This window comes from Nannospalax galili, unplaced genomic scaffold, assembly GCF_000622305.1.
Source record: "Nannospalax galili isolate Female #2095 unplaced genomic scaffold, S.galili_v1.0 scaffold762, whole genome shotgun sequence".
Classification (NCBI taxonomy): domain Eukaryota; kingdom Metazoa; phylum Chordata; class Mammalia; order Rodentia; family Spalacidae; genus Nannospalax; species Nannospalax galili.
Window position 1 is genome coordinate 2,679,892 of NW_008350126.1, and position 18,997 is coordinate 2,698,888.

The window sequence follows — 18,997 nt, forward strand, 5'->3', positions numbered from 1 at the left end:
CCCCCAAAAAAGGATAACTCAAAATGGTTAAAGATCAGTTCTCTGACTTATCAAAATGTCTTGGTTTTCTTATACGGGTCACAATAGCTCCCCTCATACATGTACACACTGTGCAGTAGGGTATAGACATGTGCCCATCAGTTGTTTGCCCAGGAGACAGAACATCTGTTTCTGACTTGTTTCTCCAGCGACTCTCTGGCCAGGGATACTGCTTCTCAGCTTCCTTACCTCCCCTGCTAGCCGCCGCTGCCATCGAGGCTCTCAACATCATGGAGGAGAATCCAGGTAACCTTGTAAACCAGGTTCTGTGAACCGGGAGACTGACTTGCTTTCTAGGGGAATTACCCCAAGGAACTTATTTGCCAGACAGTACTCTGACTCAGTTACTTTATAAATCAAGTATCCTACAAGTCTGGCAACCTGAGTTTGACCTCCAGATCCCATTTAAAGATGGAAGAAGAGAACTGACTCCACAGAGTTGTCCTCTGACTACCACACATGCACCCACCACCACCTCTACCACCTACACTAGTAATTAAAACTAAATTTTAAAGATTGAAAAAGTAGGCCTTCCCTGACTGGCTTTTCTGGTATCAATTCACAGAATCAGATTTGTCTTGTGTACATGCTTATGCTCCCCGGTGAGGTGGTCTGTGTGCCAACTCCCCCCACGCATAACCTGATCACATTACTTTCACTTTTGCATTTTCCTTCGATAAAAGGAAACTATCCAGAAAGTTACGTTACTACCAAATGGTTTAGAATGAAGAAGAAAGTAGCACATGTGCACTGTAATTCTTAGCTGGAATATATATAGATCTTGATAAGGACAAGAGCCTTCGTTTGGTTCAGAAACCAGCATCCCAGAATTTGCTCACAGCAGGAGCCAGTAGATAAGTGTCAGGGAGGAAGCTCAGGTCCTCAGGTGTGTAAGTTCCTGGACGTCTGCTAGATAGAAGTGTCTACAGCATTTTCAGCCGGTGATCTCAGCCTTTAAAAGTGTTCTTATAGCAGGGCGTGGTGGTGCACACCTTTAATCCCAGCACTCAGGAGGCAGAGGCAGGCAGAGCTCTGTGAATTCAAGGCCGGCCTGGTCTCCATAGTGAATCCAGGCCAGCTGGGGCTACAGAGAGACCCTGTCTCAAAAAAAAAAAGTGTTCTTACATTAGCACTAGAAAATCTTCCAAATATACCATCAAATGTATTTTTTCTATGCAGGCATTTTTTGCAGTTTTGAAGAAAAAATGCCAATATATCCACAGAGCTCTCCAGGGGTAAGTGTTGTGGTTTTCACAACATAAAGTGCACCTGCACCACACTCACCAGTCAGTGGGACCATCTGAGTTTGATAGGCTCTGGGCACTGAGACCATATCACAGCTAAGAAACTCAGTTCAAAATACCATATTTTAAAACGAAACGGAGATCTTTTTTAAAGGTTAAAAACTCATTCAATTTTTTGTCTTACAGGGTTTATACTGAGTTCAATATTGTATAACTGTATTAATTCAACTGTGAACCTAAAAACTTACAGCCACTTTTGAAAGAGATGTATCCTTGCTCTGGAAATTGTTATTGAATATGTTAAAGCTGTAATGAAATGCTTCTTCTAATTATGTGGTTATTAAGCAAAAAAGAAGAAACTCAGTTCATTCACCTTCATCTGTTTAAAACTAGATGGATTTATCATTGTTTTAAAGGATTGTGCCTTTGATTTTCTAAAAAGTATACAACTTATTAATAACATATTGTGATAATACAGGAGATAGAAATAACCCAGCAGCTCACCACAGGAGATAACCAAGGCGAACACTAGAGTTAAAGAGATAAAGGATACAATGATGTTATGTCATTGGAGGCACCAGTCCCTACTGTCTCTGTTACTTCTACTAAGTTCAAATTAAGACATGACAAACGAAGTTGAAGCAAGTCATGTGAGTGTTCCTGGTCCTTTAAAAAGCAAAGCTGCACAGAGTCGTTCTCTAGATTCCTCTGACTTGGAGTTGTGAGGCTACTGGGATCTTTGAGCTGGTATTTGGACTCACAGAAAATGATTACACATTGTTCTAGGTCTTTCCTTTTGATTTCCTAAGGAGAAGGGTGCCTCTTCAGTTGTGAAAATTGTCTCTCTTTAAGATGTGGAAACTAGACACTTTACTGAACGAGTTGGCAGTTGATAAGTGCGTGGGCCTCAGCTGTTCCAGATAAAATAGGCAGAGACAATGGTATTCTGGGTGTGTCTGTAGGACAGCAGCAGCTCTCTCAGGATGAATGGTAGATGGATGTACTTGCAGTGGTTCTAGTTGCATTGGTCCATGAAATCTCAATTTGCCAACACAACACGTTGGTGGCCCTGCACATTGGTCAACAATCAGCCTCAGGTGTCCTGGGCTCTGGCTTTTTCTTGAGTCCTATATTCCAGCTTCTCAGGCTCTGTGGAATCTTTCTTTCTGCTATCCCCGTCCTGTCTCATTCCACCCACTCTCAGTGAATCACCTCATCTCATGCTGCCAACTCAGGAGCTCCCTGCACATTCATGGACAGTGAGCCAATTTCCCTCTATGACAGAGAAATCTTCCTCCAACCAATAGGCCCTTCTTTCTTTGTGTCTGTGTGTGCACGTGCGTGGGTGCGTGCGTGGGTGCATGCATACCTCTGTGTGTGTGTGTGTGTGTGTGTGTGTGTGGTCAAACTAAATTGGGCAACCATCTAGCTCCAGAAATCTTAATTCTAACTGTCCCCACCTCCCCAGCAACATGATTGCAAGAGTGAAAACATGAATTCCTTCAAAACACCTATAGCACAGTGACACAACAGGACAGGCAACAGCATTGGGGAGGTGACTGGTTAAACCAGGAAAATGATAGCTGGGAGTGAGCAGTGTGGGAGTAACTAAGGAATGTCTGTTTTGACTTTCCTATGTTTTTAGAGCACTGCTAAATAAATACATACTAATGTAAACGCACGTTTATACCCTTTACTTATATGTAGCAAACAATTACACAGCACATGGTGTTTCCACATTACATTTTCTGTTTATCACCATTTCTTTACTAGTGAAAAGAAAATAAGCTAGCACTTGACAGCAACTAGGCCTGGAGCACATCTGTCCCTGTTTGGGGCAGCATCCTAGTTATAGAGCAGGATACCTATCTATTGTGGGTTCAATTTGTTCTTCCTGACAGGCTCCTTGGTGCCCAAGATGGGGCAGTGCAGCTCTGCATCCTCAGTCATCTTTCTTGTAGAGGTTTTCCAGTTACTCCAGATCAGGGTAAAAATGGGGAATATATTCTTGTCTTTTTAGACAGGCTCTACATACATAGCCAAGCCTATGTAGCAGAGGATAATCTTGAACTTCTAATCTTCCTGCCTATATGATCACAGATATGCACCACCACACCTGGCTTTATGCAGTGCTGGGGATGGCACCCAAGGCTTTATGTATAATAGGAAGAACTCTACCAGCTGAACTATATCCCCAGCCTTGCACCTTTTTTTTATAAAAGGGACTGGACTGTAAGTGGCTGGAGAGTTGCCTCAGTGATTACAAGCACTTATTACTCTTGCAGAGAACTTGGGTGGGTTAGGTGTCCAGCAACCAAATGGCAGCTCACAACTACCTATAACTCTAGTTCCAGGGGATCTGACAATCTCTTCTAGCCTCCGTGCTCCTGCACACACATGTTGCACATAAACCCACGCAGGTGCGCACAGACATAAATAAGCAAATAAAGAAAGAAATAAGCCAGGCGTGGTGGCACATGCCTTTAATCCCAGCACTTGGAAGGCAAATGCAGGCAGATCTCTGTGAGTTCAAGGCCAGCCTGGTCTACATAGTGAGTTCCAGGCCAGCTGGGGCTACAGGGAGACCCTGTCTCAAAAAGACCAAAAATAAATAAATAAATCTTTTTAATTTAAAACAAAAAAAATCTTCCCAATTTATAACTAAACCTAGTATACAGGGGGAAAAATCAATAAAAACAAAATATTTTAACAGAGGCATTTTTTTCAAAGAGACAAATTTTAACACATTTTTCCAGAAATAACTTTAAATAAGTTACATAAAAATATATATACAATGAAGTTTAAGGTGGGAAAGACCAAAGGATTTGCCAACATGAGGTCAACTTTGGTGGAATAATAAAGGTTCCCATTAGTTCTCTTCTTTTTTTCCCTTTGGAAAATCCTAATGAGTTTATTGGGATTGCTAACAGAGCACAGGTTAAGGGTTTATTTACAGAAGAAGAGTAGGAGCCCCCACATTTATAGCTGCACTGGAAAGTTCACATTCAAATACAGATTCTGTGACTTCCCGACAGCCGCACAAAATGGCAGGAGAGGTGCCTCATGGAATTCTCAGCTTATACATCCTTAGCCCTTCCCCCACATACTACAGCTAAGGTCAATTGATTGGGTGGAAGGGGTAACTGACTCCCCCATCGATTCCTGGATGAGTGTGGGAAGGAGGTGTGACTATAGCTTGCAGGCATAGTGGTTGGAGGACACTTCCGGGTAACACTCCACCCCTTCCTCTGGCTCTTACATTCTTTCTGCCAACCTCTTCCACAAAAGTCCCTGAGCCTTAGAGGGGGTGATAGGTGTGGGATGATCTTCCTCCCATTGTGGCAAAGCACTGAACTTTTGGGTCTCTGCACCATCTGTTTTCCATGGGCTGTTGGCCCATTTCAGTGGGATTCAATCTATTATAAGGATTTGGTGCTAGGATCCACAAATGAGGGAGAACATACGTCTTTTGTTTTTCTGAGTCTGTGTCACTTCACTTAGTATAACAGTTTCTAGATCCATCCATTTACCTGTAAATTTCATTATTTCATCTTTCTTCACTGTTGAGTAGAACTCCATTGTGTAAATGTATCACATTTTCATTAAACACCTGTCAGTTGAGGGGCACGTAGGTTGCTTCAATCTCCTAGCTATTGTGAAAAGATCAACAACAAACATGATCGTACAAGTGTCTCTAGCAGAGATATTTAAGTAGAACTTTATGGGGCTGGAGAGATGGCTCAGCAGTTAAGAGTACTGACTGCTCTTGCAGAGGACCCGAGTTCGATTCCCAGCACCCACATGGTGGCTACAAACTGTCCTTAACTCCAGTTCCAGAGGAATCTGAAGCCTTCTGACCTCCGCGGCATTGCACGACACGGGTGCACTCACATACATGCAGGCAATACACTCATGCACATAAAATAAAAAAAAATAACAAAAATAAATTAAAAAATAGAACTTTATGTGAGGTTATATGAACTGTCATGAATAATATTAAGATAATTTGGTGTCATACACAAATTATCAGTACTGAAGCTGCAACTCACAGAAACAAGCATCATAGCTCACTTAATTGTTGTCATATAACAGACCACCTCAGAACAGTGATGGGGCCAGTGTTGTGGTGCACACCTTTAATCCCAGCATTCAAGAGGCAGAGGCAGGCAGATCTCTCTGAGATCAAGGCCAGCCTGGTCTATACAGTGAGTTCCAGAGCAGCTTTGGCTAAAGGGAGACCCTGTTTCAAAAAAAAAAATGATGGGAGTGGGTCTGGAGCTCAGTAAGTAGAGTCCTTGCCTAGCATGCAGGAAGTTCTATGTTTGATCCTCAGCACGGCATAAACCAGACATAATGGTACATGACCGAAATCTTAGCACTCGGAAAGTGGAGGCAGGATTATCAGGATTTCAAAGCCATCTTTACCTACACAGCAAGTTCAGGGCTAGCCTGAGCTACATGAGATCCTGTCTCAAAAGAAAAATAAAATGAAATCAAACAGCAACAAAAAAACATAGTGATATCAGATCCCATGATTGTAGTGCTTGTGATTCTGTGGTATAGTTGTGCTTCCCACAACAGGTCTTACCTGGGTCATTGCAGGGCTTCATTCTGTTGATGGAGTCGGTGAGTCTAGAGCATTGAAATAGCTTCATCCACAGCTCCTGGGTCTTGGGAGTCTGTGCCCTGTGCCTCTCTGTGGTCACTTGTCTCCAGCAGATCACACTGTGTTTCTATGGACTACTGCAGTCAAGGTCTAGGAAAGCAAGGCCAGTGTGCAAGCTCTTTTTCTGTCTTTCTCCTATTCCACTCCATGATGGCCTGATGGCCAAATCAGGTCACATGGCCAGGCCTGGAATCACTGTGACAGGGAAACATACTGTATGTTAACATTAGGAGTGATTTGTTGTGTTCATCAATAAAACAGTGTATCGTAACAACTCCCTGCCAATGTGCCAGAAAGTTCTAAGAGGATAAACGTAATGGGGGAAGATGAAAGAGTGCACAAAACAATAGGGTGAGCTCCAGTGTCAATCCCATGTGTGAGGTGCTCAGGAGTTACCACCCTGTCCCAATAATGTGAAAATTGAAACAAAATAGAGTCTGTGGTAGTGGCTCAGTTGGCAAAATGCTTGTTGATCACACATGAGGACCTGAGATCAATCCACAACACCCACATGAAAAAGCAAAGAGTGCTGGTGCTGGGGGGACAGAGACAGGAGGGTCCTTGAAGAGTGCAGTCCGTAAGTTTAGCCAAATAAATGAACTCCAGGTTCAGTGAAAGGTCCTGTCTCAAAAAATAAAGTACATGGACTGGAGAGATGGCTCAGCAATTAAGAGCACTGGCTGCTCTTCCAGAGGACCCGGGTTCAATTCCCAGTATCCACATGTGGCTAACAGCCATTTGTAACTCCAGGACCAGGAGAATTCGATGCCCTCTTCTGACCTCCACAGATATTGCATGACATGGGTGCACTTACATACATGCAGGCAATACACTCATACAAATAAAATAGAAATAATAAAATATAGTTTTTAAAAAATTAAGTATAGTGAATGAGGAGGTTACCCAGCATTGACCTCTGGCCTCCACTTGCATACACACACATATACCACATACATGCATACACGTATGCACACACGCACACGCACCTGAACACATACACAATAAAAATTAAATATACAAGTTTTGAAAGGTATAAAGACACATAGGTCAAAAGTAAAGAAATGAAGAAAGATAGCTCGCCAACATGAACCCTAAGGAAAGAGTTATATTAATTTCAAACAAAACCAATTCTTATCAAAGATAAAGAAGAGCATTCCATATGGTAAAGGAGTCAGCTCTCCAAGAAGGCAGATGAATCTTTTGAGCACTTGTGTCTGACAACAAAGCATCAAGAGAGAGAGGCCATAAAATGTTGGGTTTTAGTGGAGGGCTGTTTATGTTCCAACTATCAGTAAAATCATGGATTTTTGCAGCTCTGACAGAGTAAGCAGCCAGAAATATCAGTAACAACATACCTGAAATCAAGAACACCAGTACTGAACTGAATATAAATAAAATATATAGACTATTTCATCCACAAATAGCAGAATAATTTTCTGATCAACTCATGCCTAACACTCATTAAAACAGACTGAGTTCGGTCCAAGAAGACACATCTCAGCACATCTGGAGAGTGAATGTCATGTTGGCTTCAGACCACAATGGAATTAACCTAGAAATGAGTAAGGATAAGCTGGAAACCCAAACCCCCCCTGAAGGGTAAACAACACATTCTATGTGGGTCAGAAAAGAAAGCCAAAGAGAAATTTAAAAATATTTCACCTTAAATGCAAATAAGAATGCCATTTATCAAAACTCGTGGAGTGCTTTGACAGCACTTTGTAGACAAAAATCTGCAACATTGGATGCAATATTAGATAAGAAAGATCAGGAAGATAAGCTAAGCTTCATGGTTAGGACAGGAGGACAATGAGAGCAAGCTAAATCCAAACTAAATAAAAGTCAAGATGGGGAAGAATGGAAATCAGTGAAATCAAAACCAAGAAATTGATAGAGAAATGGAACAAAAGGAAGTAGCCAGGTGGATAACACAGAGAGGTTAGAGGGCAAAGGTCTTTTCTGATAAGTGGAATGGGATCTAGTGCTCTGTTACACAGTGTGATGACTAGTTAATGACAAAATACTTATTTTTAAACTGCTGGCAGAGGGAATTTAAATGTTCTGATTGCAAATGATCATAAGCATGCTCAGTGATGAGTGGAGTATGTTAACCAGCATAGTGTAACTATTCCTTAGTTTCCGAGTGGATCATAATAGTACACTGTACTCCATGAGCTTAAGTGTCACTTAAAGTGAAAGCCAATTATCATCTCTAGACAGGCTAATAAAGAAAAAGGAATACACAGACCACTGATAACCAGAAATTAAGAAAGGGCATCAGGGCTGATCCATTGGGTATGTTGGGGTAGCAAATACCTATGAAGTATGCCATGCCCCAAATTCAGTAAACTACATGAGATGGACCAAGGTCTTGAAAGACAAACCTGCCAAAATTTTGGCCAGGTGTGGTGGCACACACCTTTAATGCCAACACTCAGGAGGCAGAGGCAGGTGAATCTCTGTGAGATTGAGGCCAGCCTTGTCTACATAGCCATCTGGGGTTACATGGAGTCTCTGTCTCAAAAAAAAAACAACAACAAAAACCTCCAAAAATTCACACAATAGCCTGAGTAGAACTATAACTATGAAACAGATTGAATTATAAATTAATAACTGGCCTTCCAAAACAGAAAACATTAGGGCCAGATAGCCTCGTCATTAATACTAGCAGGTCATTTAAGAAAAAAATTATATTAAAAATTATTCTTTTTTTAAAAAAAAAAACTTTATTATTTTTATTTATGTGTATGAGTGTATTGCTAGCATGCATGTAAGTGCACCTGTGTCATGCAGTGCCCAAGGAAGTCAGAAGAAGCTGTGGGATCCCCTGGAACTGGAGTTACAAACAGTTGTTAGCCACCATGTGGGTGCTGGCAATCGAACCCAGATCCTCTGCAAGAGCAGCCAGTGCTCTTAACCACTGAGCCATGTCTCCAGCCCCCAGCATTACTCTTAATACCAAATTTAGACAAAATATTACAAGGAGAAAAAGCTACAAACTGATAAAAAGAAAATCTTAATAAATATTAGAAAGTATTTAAAATTACATAATAATTCTGTGGAAAAAGAAAATGGGACTTATCAATGTGAATGCCTGATTTTATACTCCCATATCAATTCATGTAATCTACGATACTGAGCTAGTTCATTTTAACTATCAACTTGTCCCAGTCTAGAGTCACCTGATAAGGAAGTCTCATCTGAGGGATTGCCTGGATCTAGCTTTTGGCATGGCTATGGAGGATTGTCTTGGTTGTTAATTGGTGTAAGAAGACCCAGCCCATTGTGGGGGACAGAGCAGGGGGTCCTAAACTCTACAGGACAGGAGAAAGCTAAACCAACCAAGCAGACAGCATGAATGCATTCATTTATCTCTGCTCTTTTTAAAAATATTTTTATTGAAATTTTGTGGATTTCATATAATACATCTTAATCCTATTAGCCTCCCCCGCAGCTTCACCCCTCCCATAGCCTGCCTACAGGACCTCATGCATTTTGGCATATGTGTTAAGGCCTATCAAGTCAAGTTTATGTACCTAGAGGTCCCTTGGTGTGAGTGAGTTCACCCACTGGAGCCTGTTCAGCCTGTCTAGCGTCACTCCCTTAAAGGAGATCAACTCTCTCTGCTCTTGACTAGGCATGTGATATGACTTGCTATTTGAAATTCTTGCCTTTGCTTCCCCACAATGGTTGGACTTTAATCTGGAATTGTAAATCCTTTTGTCCCCTAAGTTGCTTTTTGTCAAGGTATTTTATCCCAGCAACAGCCATGAATCTAGAACACACACCAAACTAGAAACATCACATAATTACACCAATAGATGCAGAAAGATACAGCACCCATTCATGTCAAATACTCAGTGTAATCATGATAGCTGACACTAACCTGCTTTATTAAAAACTACATATCCATACTTTCTCCTTCCTAAAATAATCAGAATCATGTTCATCTCTAGACACATCACAGGTAAACTATGTATTATGTCTGTGGTCCTGGGAATTAAACTTAGGACCTCACACATGCTGGGCAAATGCTCTACCACTTTATTTTTCCATCCTGCTTAGAATTTTTGTTTGCTTGTTTTATGTGTATGAGTGTTATACCTGCATGTATGTTAAGTGCATCCCTGTCATACAATGCCTGTGGTGGTCAGAAGAGGGCATAGGATCCCCTGGAACTGGAGTTACAGATGGTTGTTAGCTGCCATGTGGATGCTAGGATTGGGACATGGTCCTCTGCAAGAGCAGCCAGTGCACTTAACCGCTGAGCCATCTCTCCAGCCCCCTGTATAGACTCTTAAAAGCAGCAGAGAAAACTTCTTTGTACTCAAAGGAGGATTCCTTGTCTGGAATAATCTGTACTTTATAACCATGAAGAATAGGCAGGATATAACTCAGGCCCTAGGTTCAATCCAGTATTGCAAACCAAAACAAATAAAAATTTAGAAAAAATATTTATTACTTTTGGACTGGGGATATAGCTCAGTGGTGATGCACTTGCCTAGCGAATATGTGTCCCAGGACCACAAAACAAAAGAAGGGAAGATATTACCGGATAAACAGTGATACTAGGTGCTGCTGGGCAATGCTGTATTAGAAACACTAGAGGAAAGCTTTTGAATGCAGAGAAATAGTTCATTCTTAGGCTTAACATTAGGGGTTAATAGGTATAAGAGGAATTGTGTGTTTGTTTGTATATAGAACATCCCAATATTTCTCCTGCAGTTAAACCTTGATTGAATTTAAAAGCAAAACTACTAGAAACATACGAAAATGTCCTTGAAAGGTTTATTCCTATTTTTCAACTTTTTCTCGTTAATTTTAAATATTGATGTATTACTTTAGTTCTTTTGGTTAATACTTAGCTGAAAAGAGTGAAATTTAATGAAATAAAAATTATTAAGAATTCATAAAGCCAGTTCTTTGATGGTCTGGTGGGTGTGCAGAGAATAAGAGACAGTGGAGTACTCAGCCCTAAATGGAAACTAGCTCCTCCTAAGCTCAAGGATCATTGAAGAGGGGGCAGAAAGATTATAAGACCCAGGGGTGGTGGGTGACCACAAAGAAACTGTATTTTCTGGATACAATTCATACATATGAACACACAGAGCTTGTGACAGCATGCACAAGACCTGAGCGAGCCCACATCAGACAAAAACCTGGCATGTATGAGAGAGGGGGGCAGGCAAGAAGCCCAGCCCTAGCTAAAGGACTACTGGCAGTTGATAGTTGCTGGGAGAGGGAGAATCAGTTTTTTTAATTTTTTATTATTATTATTATTATTATTATTATTATTGTTATTGTTATTTTGTCTTTTTTTTTTCTTCTAGAGCTGAGGACCGAACCCAGGGCCTTGTGCTTGCTAGGCAAGTGCTCTACCACTGAGCTAAATCCACAACCCCTATTATTATTATTTTTAACAGAGCATAGGGTAGGGCTTTATTTACAGAAGAATGGGCGCTCCACATTTACTGCTGCGCCATAAAGTCCACACTCAAATACATAGCCCAGGACCTCCGAAAAGCCACACAAAATGGTGAGAGAGGTGCCTCTTGGTGTTCTCAGCTTATATATACCATTTGTTCCTCCCCACACATGCAATTAAGGTCAAATGATTGGATGGAAGGGCTAACGTACTCCCCCGTCCACTCCTTATGAGCATGGGAAGGAGGTGTGACTATAGCTTGCCAGTATAGTGGTCAGAGGACACTTCCAGTTAACATGCCACCCCTTCCTCTGGCTCTTACATTCTTTCTGCCAACCTCTTCTGAAAAACTCCCTGAGCCTTGGAGGGGGTGGTAGGTGTGGGATGGCCTTCTCATTGTGACAAGGCACTGAACTTTGGGATCTCTGCATCATCTGTTTTCCATGGTCTGTTGGACAGTTTCGGTGGGATTCCATCTACTATAAAAACACACACAGCAAGAAGCAAGAACACCTATAGCGACTGCTATAATAACCTATGGATGTAAACACAAATGCTTGGTTGGTACTTTAGCAGGTGCATCATTTCCATTAACAAAGCAATTACACTGACTTCCCACTGGGGCCTATATCCTCCCCTACCACCAGGGGGTTGGCCGGATCTACAGCACCAGATGTGTGATCCACCCCCAGGAGCAGGCATTATATCCTATTGAAATTTGCTGATTGTACATACACTATTGCACGAGCAGGAACATGTTGTTTGGTGTGTCGATAGTGCAACATGCAGGGTCCATCACTGTGGAGAATTATAGGGGACTATTCTCCCTGAGTCATTTGTATGTTGCCTTTTGGCACCATGAAATCTATCCATCCACTGGCAGGGAGTTTCCAGCTTAGTCCAAGCTTGATTTCTCCCCCTCCCACGCTGACATCATACAGTGTCTTCAGCAATAGGATTTTTCCATCCACTTCTGGTATACAAACAACATTATTGGCATTGGCAAGTATTGTTTTGGGGACCTCTAGTGTCCTTCAGGCCAACATCTCATAGGGGGCAGCCCACCTCTGGCACTGGGATTTTCGTTTAACAACTGTACTGCTTCCAGAAGGACTTTCTTCTATCCCTGTAGGGTTGCTTAAGGTGTTTTGTTTTGTTTTGTTTTGTTTCACTGTGTATCTGGAGATCCCCCCCCTTTGTTCCCATAGTTATTTATATAGTCCTCCTTCCCCCTCTCCCCGTTAGCTACCCCCTTTTTACATATTTCTCCCTTAATAACACCTTTATCCTACTAATCTTCTCTCAGGTTCCTTCTTTCCCTTTAGCTCCCTGTTTTCCTTCCATATTCCTGGTCTCTGCAGTTTTATCAGGATATTCACTCACTTAACAAGGATTTGGTGCTAGGATCCACAGATAAGGGTGAACTTATGTTTTTTGTTTTTCTGAGTCCATGTTACTTCACTTAGTATAAAAGTTTCTACATCCATTTACCTGCACATTTCATTACTTCATCCTTCTTTACTGCTGAATAGAACCCCATTGTGTGAATGTACCACATTTTTGTTAACCACTTGTCAGTTGAGGGGCACTTAGGTTGCTTATATCTCTTAGCTGTTGTGAACAGAGCAGTAACAAACATGGTTGTACAGTGTCTCTACAATAGGATGAGTACCTTGAGTATATGTGGAGTGGTATAACTGGATCATATGGTATAGCTGGATAGATTCATTTTTAGTTTTTAAGAGTTCTCCACACTGTTTTCCATAGGGATTGCACAAGTTTGCAATCCCACCAGCAGTGAATGAGCGTTCCCCTTTCTCCACATCATACCACATAGTAATTTAGTATCATTTGTTCTCTTGATCCTAGCCATTCTGACTAGAGTAAGGTGAAACCTTAAGGTGGTTTTAATTATCATTTCCCTAATTTCTAACAAAATTGAACACTTTTAAAGATGTGTCGTAGCCATCTTTATGACTTCTTTTGAGAACTCTTTGTTTAGACCTTTAGCCCATCTTTTAATTGGGGCATTTGCTTTCTTATTTCTTGAGTTCTTTATATATTCTGGATGTTAAACCACAATCAAATGTGTCACTGGTAAAAAAATTTCCTACTCTGTGGGTTTTCTCTTCACTTTTCATATTGTTCTTTTGCTGTATAGAAGCTTTTTAGTTTAATAAGGTTCCACTTGTTGATTGTTGACCTTAATTCCTGAGCAACTGCTATACAATTTAGAAAATCCTTTCCTACACCTATATCTTGTATGTTACTGCCAATATTTTCTTCTGATAGTTTCAGGGTTTCCAATCTCACATTGAGGTCTTTGATCCATTTGGAGTTGACTTTTGTACAAGGTGAAAGATAAGGACCTAGTTTCGTTCTTCTACAGGTGGAGATCCAGTTTTGCCAGACACCATTTTCCTCCATTGTGTGTTCTTGGCACCTTTGTCAAATATCAGATGGCTGAAATTGTGTGTACTTTGATTTGGGTCTTCAATGATGTTCCATTGGTCTATGTGTCTATTTTTGTGCCAGTACCATGGTGTTTTTATGACTATGGCTCTGTAGTATACTTTGAGATCTGGTATAGTAATCCCCCCAGTGTTGCTCTTTGTGCTCACGGTTGCTTTGGCTATCTGGGGTCTTTTGTTCATACAACGTTAAGGATACTTTTTTCTAACTCTGTGAAGTATGTCATGGGGACTTTGATTGGCATTGCACTGAGTCTATATATTGGTTTTAGTAGGATGGTCATTTTCACATTATTAATTCTTCTAATCCATGAACGTGGGGGGTCCTTCCATCTTCTGGTGTCTTCCTCAATCTCTTTCTTTAAAGACTTAAAATTTTCAGCCAGGCTTGGTGGTGCACACCTTTAATCCCAGCACTTGGGAGACAGAGGCAGGTGGATCTCTGTGAGTTCAAGGCCAGCCTGGTCTACATAGTGAGTTCTAAGACAGCTGGGGCTACAGGGAGACCCTGTCTCAAAAAGACCAAAAAAAAAAAAGATTAAAAATTTTCACTGTAGAGATATTTGATGTCTTTGGTCAGGTTTATTCTAAGATTTTTTGTTGTTGTTATTGTGAATGGGAGCATTTCCTTGTACTCCTTCTCCAATTGCTTGTTATTGCTATAAGGAAAGGCTACTGATTTTTGTAGATTAATTTTTTAACCCTCCACTTTACTGAAAGTGTTGATCAGTTCTAGGAGTTTTCTGGTGGAACTTTTTGGATCTCTTAGGTATAGTATCATATCATCTGCAACAGGGGATAATTTAACCTCTTCTTCCCCAGTTAGTACTCCCTTAATTTCCTTCTCTTGTCTTACTACTCTAACAAGAATTTCAAGCACTATATTGTAAAATGAGTGGAGATAGTAGATATCCTTGCCTGGTTCCTGACTTTAATGGGAATGCTTCCAGTTTTTCTTCATTTACAATGGTGTTGGCTGTGGTTTTGTTGTATATAGTTTTAATTATGTTGACGTATGTTCCCTCCAGTCCAATTCCTTTTAGTACTTTTATCATGAATTCATGCTGAATTTTGTCAAAAGCCTTTTCTGCATCTATTGAAATGACGATGTGAGTAGTTATATATGATTGATGACATTTATTGACTTGCATATATTGATCCATCCCTGCATCTCTGAAATAAAGCCTACTTGATCATGGTGAATGTTTTTTTTTTTTTTTTTTTATGTACATCTGTATGTGGTTTGTAAGTATTTTGCTGTGAATTTTTGCATCTATGTTCATTAAGGATATGGGTTTATAGTTTTGTTTTTTGTTTCTTGATGGGTTTTGTGTGTGTGTGTGTGTGTGTGTGTGTGTGTGTGTGTGTGTCTTTACGGTTTGGGCATTAGAGTGATGCTGGCTTCATAGAATGAGTTTGGGAGTTCTCACTCTGTTTCTATCATTTTAAATAATTTAGATTGTATTAGTCGGAGGTCTTCTTTGAATACCTGGTAGAATTCTGCTGTAAATGCATCTGGGCCTGGGCCTTTTTTAGTCTAGAGGTTTTGTATTGCTGTTTCAATTTCCTTATGTGTTATGGGTCTGTTTAAACTGTTATCTCTTCTTGGTTTAACTTTGGTGGTTCCCATGATTTTAGATATCCATTCTTTCTTTTAGGGTTTCAAATTCAGTAAAATATAAGTTTTTAAAGCATTCCCTTATAATGTCCTGGATCTTTTTGGTGTCTGTTATGATGTTTCTCCTTCCATCACTGATTTTGTTGATTTGGATTTGCTTTTTATTTGGTTAACTGGGCTAAGGGTCTGTCTATCTTGTTTAGCTTTTCAAACAACCAGCTCTTAGATTCATTGATTCTTTGTATTGTTTTCTTTCTTTCTAGTCCATTAATTTCTGCTTTGATTTTTGTTATTTCTCCTCTTCTACTGGGTTTGAGTTTTATTTGTTCTTGCCTTTCCAGCATCTTGAGTTGCAGTGTTAGGTCATTTATTTGACCTCTTTCTAATTTTTTAATGTAGGCACTTAGGGCCTACATTAGGACTGCTTTTAAAGTATCCCAGAGGTTGTGTTGTGTTGTATTGTCCTTTTCATTGAATTCCAGGAATTTTTTATTTCTTTCTTAATTTCTCCTTTGACCCACTCATTGTTTAGGAGTGTGTTTTTTAATTGCCATGAGTTTGTGTAGTGACTAGGGTGTCTTCCAATGTTGATTTTGAGCTTTATTGCATTGTGGTCTAAGAGAATGCATGGAATTATTTCAGTATTTTTCTATTTGTTGAGGTTTGTTTTGTGCCCCAGTATTTGCTCATTTTTTGAGAAAGTTCCTTAGGGCACTGAATAGAAAGTGTATTCTTTGATGCTTGAGTGATTATTCGGAAGATGTCCATTAGGTCCATTTGATGTGTGGTATTGTCTAGTTCAGACATCTCTCTGTTTATTCTTTGTCCAGTTGACCTGTCTAATGGAGACAGTGGGGTATTGAAGTCCCCACTATTACTGAGTTGGGATTAATCTGTGTTTTATAGGCCTGTAGTGTTGTTTTATGAATTTTTGTGCACCAGAGTTTGGTGCATATATGTTCAGGATTATAATATCTTCTTGGTTAACTGTTCCTTTGAACAGAATGATGTGACCCTCTTTATCTCTTCTGATTAGTTTTAGTTTGAAGTCTATTTTGTCAGATATTAGAATTTCAATCCACTTGTTTCGTAGTGCCATTTGCTTGGAATATTCTTTTCCATCCTTTTACCTTAAAGTAGTGCCTATCCTTGAAGGTGAGATCAGTTTCATGTAGATAGCAAAAGGTTGACTTTTGTTTCTTAATCCAATCAACTGGCCTGTGTCTTTTGACTGGGGAGTTCAGTCCACTGATATTTGAAGCTATTATTGAAAGACCTTTATTGGTTGCCATCATTTTCATTACTGTTTGCATTCTTTGTCTAATTTTGTGTTTCCACAATTAAACATTTGTTTAGTTTCTTTCTTTTTTTGCTCCTGGGTTATGGTTGTTCCTTTATCCATTCTTTGCTTCAAGTATTCTTTGAAGGGCTTTGTGGACATGTATTCTTTCAGACTGTTCATGTCATGGAAGATTTTTCTTTCCCCCTCAACTATAATATACATCTTTGCTGGGTAAAGTATTCTGGGATGGCATCTATGGTCATTTAGAACTGGAAATACCTTGGTCCAGGCTCTTCTGAATTTCATAGTTCACACTGATAAGTCAGCTGTAATTCTGATGGGCTTTCCTTTGTATGTGACTTGTTGTTTTTCTTTTGCTGCTTTCAGTATTCTCTCTTTGTTCTGTACATTTAGTGTTTTTACTATGATATGCTGTGTGAGGTTTCTTTTCTGGTCCTGTCTATTTTGTGTTCTATATGCTTCATGTATTTGTATGGGGATGTCTTTCTTAATTTTGGGAAATTCTCTTCTACAATCCTGTATAAGATCTGGTCAATACCACTAACCTGAAATTCTTCTCCTTCCTCTATTCCCACGATCCGTAGATTTGGTCTTTTCATGATGTCCCACATCTCTTGCATATTCCATTACTGTGTTTTTTTTAATTTTTCATAATCTTTGCTTGAGTGGTCCAATTCTTCAACCTTATCCTCCAGTTTTGATATTCTGTTTTCTATTTCATTCATTCTAGCAGTGAGGCTTTCCCCTGTTGTTTTAAGTTGGCTTATTGAGTTTTGCACTTCCTTCTTCATTTACGCCTGAGTTTTCTTCAATGTTTTGATCTCTTTTGTGAATTCATTCAGAAATTTATCCCCTATCTTCTCTTAGTTCTTTGATTTGTTTGTGTGTTAAGTTCATTGAATTTCTTGATCATGTTTATGACTCTTCTTTTAAATTCTGTGTCCTAGGTTATTACTAGGGGGTTCTCCTTGTAGAACTCTTCTACAGGACTGGTGGAGTTTGGTGGGGACATAATGTTTTGACTTTGCATTTTATTATTTTTTCGTTGTGATTTTGGCATGTGAATTTCTTTTGTTGGTGGTGATGCTGGTATGAAAATCAAGTCTTCTTTTGGAGTTGAATTTTGCTTCTGTTTGTATTATTGGTGTGCCTTAGTTGTTTTCTTATTGAGTTTGTAGAGCTGGTTGGTCTAGGTTTCAGGTTCTCTCAGATTTTATTTTGGAGGGAATTGATAGCTTCAGATCAGCTACTCAGGAGTTCCCACAGAAGCCCAAGACAGGCTCCAGTCAGGTACACTCAGACTTCCTTCTAATGTTTGGACCCCTACCACTCAGAGCCCAGTTTGGGAACTTCCTAAGGGGAGGCCAAATTTTGGCACTTTCAGGCAGTCTGCTGAGTTTTCAGCCCGTATACTAGGTGGAGGCCAGATCAGATGCTCTCAGGCTATCTGCTGAGTTCTCAGAGTCTAATCCAGACAGAGGCCAGAATAGTCACTTTCAGGCTGTCTACTAAGGTCCTTAGAATCACTTTTATAAGGGTTTGCTGCTGAGTAGGTTAACCAGGCTCCAGAGGATCTATACCCAAGAGTATCTGGGGGAACACAAAAGAGACTCCATAGCCTTTAAAATAGAAAAAAAAAAATAATAATAATAATAGAGGACATGAAGTGAAGGGGAGGCCAGGAAGCTAAGGATGGGCCTGAGAGGGGAGGAGTCTGAATATGATCAAAATATATTGTACGAAATTCTCAAAGAAATACTAATTGTTTTTAATTCACAGAACTAAATAAGAGGAATTTATACTTAGAATGATGTCTGAGTTGGTGTAAGACATGGACATATGTAGGAATTTGGAGCCACAGAGAATCCTGACAGCAGTGATCCCCATGAAACAACAGGAATGCTGAAACGGTCAAGCTGATGGACCTCAAGCAGAGACTTCTAGGAAGTGAAGGATATTTCAGCTTCAGGGAGGACAGAACTCTCAGTTCATGGACAGAACTCTCTCTCTCTGAACAGGTGGGGCTGGAAGTAGAGCTCCAAAGGCTGAGAAGGAAAGGACGACATGCTGGGCTAGAGGGTGCAAAGAGGTGATGTCACCTCTTCTGCCCATTTCCCCTCCCCCACACTCAGAAGCCCTTTGTGACAGGGAGACAGGAGTTTTGTGATGCAGGCCTGGGCCCAACTCCCTGCAGAGAACTCCCAGAACTCAGGATACCAACAGTGAGGTAG

The 18,997-nt window shown here is 40.3% G+C and overlaps 1 long non-coding RNA gene across 1 annotated transcript; it reads left to right on the forward strand.

The window, feature by feature from the left end:
* The first annotated feature begins 182 nt into the window (after window positions 1–182).
* Window positions 183–18,993, forward strand: LOC115072739. Its single transcript, XR_003851762.1, has 3 exons — window positions 183–285; window positions 1,219–1,274; window positions 18,546–18,993. It is a non-coding gene; the product is annotated as an uncharacterized LOC115072739 (long non-coding RNA).
* Window positions 18,994–18,997: the final 4 nt, after the last annotated feature.